Source organism: Frankliniella occidentalis, unplaced genomic scaffold (genome assembly GCF_000697945.3).
Source record: "Frankliniella occidentalis isolate FOCC.00 unplaced genomic scaffold, Focc_3.1 Scaffold203, whole genome shotgun sequence".
Lineage (NCBI taxonomy): Eukaryota > Metazoa > Arthropoda > Insecta > Thysanoptera > Thripidae > Frankliniella > Frankliniella occidentalis.
In genome coordinates, this window is record NW_026267329.1 from 163,865 (window position 1) to 168,686 (window position 4,822).

The following is a 4,822-nucleotide window of genomic DNA, read 5'->3' on the forward strand; positions in this document are numbered from 1 at the left end:
CCTGAATTCATGGACTGTTTAAACCAAGAAGAATTTCGAATTTCACTCAACGGACTCCGCCTAGTCCTAGCCTGAACCTTTACCTAGCCATTGCACTTCACGAATTTTAAAAATCTTGACTACGAGCTAGGTGGCAGCCGGGTGAACGAATATGTGCGCTTAAAGGGTCAATCACTGTATCCTCTACCCTATGCGGCAGGAAAAGTTGCGTATAGCATTAGAACGGAAAAGAGAATAATTTTAAAACCATTTAATGAAGTAGAAATAAATACAAGTCTGAAAGTGGATTCAGTGGCTGATGAGTTAGTAGAGGAGACTAACGACCCGTCAGACAGTGGCTTGGCTCAGGGTCCGAGTTCAGGTGGAAGGTGCCACACCCAGAGCAGGGTGGTACTGAGCATCGGAACAGACGACCAAGAAGTGCAGGCAGGTTCTGGGGGCAGAAAAGAAAAGGGATCCCATAACAAAACAAACAAAGAAAACCAGTCACTAGGGGTAGAGAAAACACAGTTAGGATTGTTTAGTTCAAATCAAGCATTTGGAACTAAGGTGTCAAAGTTACCACAATCCGTGGTGACAGAGTCAGGAATAGTACCTTGTATATCAGCACCCATGAAAGTAGTAGTTCAGAACTTAGGTGACAAGTGTGTCACGCTGCAGAAGTATACAGTACTGGGGGAGGTATTTCTTCTACACCCAGATGAGTACGAGGACTTCGCAGGAGGGCCTGAGGAGGAAGGAGAAGAAGTTAAGGTTAGACAAACCAAAAAATAAACAAACAAAACAAAGATAAAATAGGTTTACTCTATCATAACTCGAGCTCAAGGACAAAGCCAATAAAACACATGAGCACATGTAAAACATGAGTAGAGTAAAGAGACAAGGAAAATAAATAAAAAGGAAACAACAAAGCAATTCAGAAGGCTGAGCCATAATAGAACTCCAATGAGATAGTTCTTAAGAGACAAGCAGCATACATAAAGAAAGTCACTGAAATCACAGAATAAACATTTAGAGGTAAGAAAGTTGATAAGGAAAAACATGAAGAAAAGAAAGAAAAGGATAGAACTAACCTCACTCCTCAGAGGGGTTAACCGGTGGAGGAGGGGGAGGTGGCACGAGCGGAAAAGGGATGACATCCTAAAAGAAAAAGAAAATATTAAAAAGGGAGGTTTTAAAGGAAGAGAGACCAGGTCCCCGCAGAAACCTACGTAAGTCGGCTCGTGGCACTCTACACAGTGATAGAAAGGCTGGTGTAGGCTCTCCTCTTCAACCCAATCAATCCCAAACCGGTGGTTACCAGATAAAGTATATAAAGCCGGTTCAACCAAGAGTATACAGGCACCACAAACAGTAACATTTCTGCCGTTGACGTCCCAGGCGTGGTGCATGAATTGCATGATTGGGACAAGCATTTTGACAACAAACACAGAAACTTACAGGGGCTGGCGGGAGGCGTAGCAGGGGGCGAGGATGGAGGAGAAGGCGGGAGAATAAGATTCTCGGAGTGCATTATCAACTGAAAAAAAGGGATAGTAAAAGACAAGGAAAAGAGAAAAGAGAAAGGAAAAAAAAAAACACAAAAAAAAAAACACATAGCAACCAGAACCGCAGAAGGCACAAGGCCACAGATCCTGCAGATCCCAACGACGGAGAACCAAGTGGAGTAGTTTTCCGTGGGTAGCCAGTCCGGGTGCCACGCCACAAAACTCTGGCACCGGTGGCAGGTAAACCATTACTCACTGGTTGGAACATAGATTGACTCGTGGGCTATGCCAGCAAGGGCCACATGCCCTGGAGGGATATTAAAATATGCGTCACGAGACATGGCAAAACGAACGGAGAGCAGAACACTCGAGCGCGAAAGCCCCACACAACAATAAGTAAACAACAACACCAGCAACTTGTAGCAGACGCCGGTCAAAGGACTCGGAGCGAGGCTAAGTACAGAAGAAAACAAAAGGGTGGTGCGGGGCCCCCGCTAGTGTGTTGCTGTGGAGTACAAGTATTGTTTGTGCAGTCTGAAGTTCTTCATTCTTCAAGTGTGAATGCAGTTTTGTGAGGATTTGTTACCTATTCAACGCTGCAGGAATGATGGACATCATGGCACTGACTGAGGGCACACTTTATGCAAGGACAGGAAGAAGCCCCGCATCGTTAACTACAAATTCAAGTCTTTTCACAAACTCAACTACTTGTACCATACCACTCCACAGATCTAAACATGGAGAACATTCAATAGCCAAGCCTAAGGCGGCTGCCAAGCCCAAGAACACCACTGCCAAATCGAGAATCGAACCCGAGTCCCCGGGGTGAGAAGCTACATTGCTGCCTGCTTCACCACCGCACCACCACAAGGACCGGCGAAACGGAAGGACGGGACTAGCGTCCAGGACCGAATAGCCGACAGGTTCAGCAAACGGTTGCCAAGGGCTACCCCACAGCCAATCCAAGAACAGCAAGACTTAACCGTCCCAGGAGAAACATCCAGTGACAGCAGTCAAGGATGCTCCACAAGAACTCACAGGATAAAACTAAAGCTAAGTATTTTTAAGACTCAGAGGTTAAAAGTGATAAGATAGGTTGGTTAGACACTGGTGTCAGATAGGTGAATAGTTATGTTAGGAGACACCCAGACAAATTGAATCCCAACAGTGTACAACTTCAGTAGGAAGTTCAGCTCAAATACTGTACAGGAAAACGTTTGTTTCAGTGAACCATCTCCTTTTAGACCACGGAATCATCACAATCATCCAGAGATGTCCAGGAATCTTCAAGAAAACAACGATCTCAACAAGATTTAATCAAAATATAATTAGATGGATCTCCCGAGTCTGACTCTGTGAACAGGGACCACTATTACCGCCAATTCCAAGTGTAATGGTCTGAACATAAGTCAAGGCTACTCTGATAATGTCAGAGAGGAGCTGAATTCAAACTTTCTTTTTGTTTGCACACTGAGTATGGACTAGTAGGGTTGAATAACCCGTAGGTTCAGTACAAGGTGGAAGTTTCAGGATGTCAACAGTTTTATTAGCTTTTGAAAAATTGTAAAGTGTCAAGGCAAAGGGATGCGCGTAAAAGGGAGGTTGTTTAAAGAGGGAGTAATGTAGTATTATAAGGTTTCATTAAACCTCTCATAGAAAACCATAACCTAAGCTGTCAAGCCAATCATAACATAGCAGACGACTTCAGTTGTTTGGTCACGGCCTACTCGACTCTTACCCTTGGTGGCGCCACCTTCAAACCCAAACCTGACACTAACTCCTATTATTGTTTTACGATCAACACGTTATTGTGCGCCGCAAGGCGCGGGATCTTGAATAAAAGCCGGCTGGAGCCCAGGGCTCTTCGCCACACTTCCATTTGACTTTGACTTGTAATCATTCAGACTTGGCTCGGCACAGCCAAAGCGCCCAATACTACAATATAATTTATTTTAGCTTTTAATTTATTTGTCCTATGATTTTTTCTGACTGATACTATCCATCATTAATTTATTTGTCAAAAATATATAGCACAATTTGTACTCTTGTTTCTTTTTAGTCTATTATGTAATATATTTCTTTACATATTTATTGCCAACCAAAATTGGAAAGGACGATTTTGATTCTGTTGTTTGTTTTAGTATAACATAGTTCTTTAAATTGTAGTAAGGAGAACATAATAAAACAGCTGTTACATTTGGACAAGACTTATTTATATCAATAACAGTTTACACTTTTCTAAGACAAAACGCATTGATTGGTTGTTGTGAAATCGTGTGGATCATCAGAGTGAGGATCATTTGATGAAACCTGAAACCAATTTTGACAAAGAATTTATTAGAAACAGCAAATCTGGCTTGGTTGAAAATAAATACAGATGGGATAGATTGAAACTTACCCCAATCGAGCGCATGATCCTGGAAGCTGACCGCAGGCTGTCCCCCAGGTCGCGGCAGCCCTTCTCTCTCGCAGAGCGCTCCTTCAGCTCTGCGTTCAACGACGCGCTCGCAGAGTAGGGATCATTTGATTGAACCTGAAACAAATTTTGATAAACAATCTATTAGAGACAGCAAATCTGGCTTGGTTGAGAATAAATAAAAATGGGATGGGTTGAAACTTACCCCAATCGAGCGCATGACCCTTGAAGCTGACCGCAGGCTGTCCTGCAGGTCCCGGCAGCGCTTCTCCGTCTCCTCAAGGCGCTGCTTCAGCTCTGCGTTCTGCGATTCGATCGCCTCAAGTCTCGACTCCAGTTCATTGATGAGATGGGCTACTGCAATTTCGTTGCTGAAGCAGAGAAATGACAAACATAAAGAAAAAGTCGGTAATCGAACCTTGAGAGAACGGCAAGGGAAGTCCTTGGCTCTACCTCATTCAAACCCACCACCGCGCCCTCTGCTGCTGCAACCCGCCCCGCCCTCCACCGCCTTGCCCCGCCCCACCCCACCCCGCGCCTGCCGCACAGTGCTGTGGGTTTGCCTAATCTTAACACCCGACCTGTAAGGAGCCATGGCCCCTGCGGCCATGTTGAGTATGCAATCCCGCAACACTGCTCACTGCTGCGTACATACATAGTTACCCGGTACAGTCGGAGTACACACGGCGTAAGGGGGAAATGGTGCCTCACGCGCAGGACCAAACCCTGGGTACTCCAGCACCAGTAGTACCGACACCGGTAGCGCCAGGTCCGGCCACGGAGGCGACAACGGGACTGACAACCACCAGTGGGCGTAGGAAGCGGAGGCTAGGTGCATCTGCAGCATCAGGCGCTGGCAGCGCCGGCGCCGAACGTAAAAGGAGTACGGCTTCCACAAACAGAGGTATGCCCCCCCCCC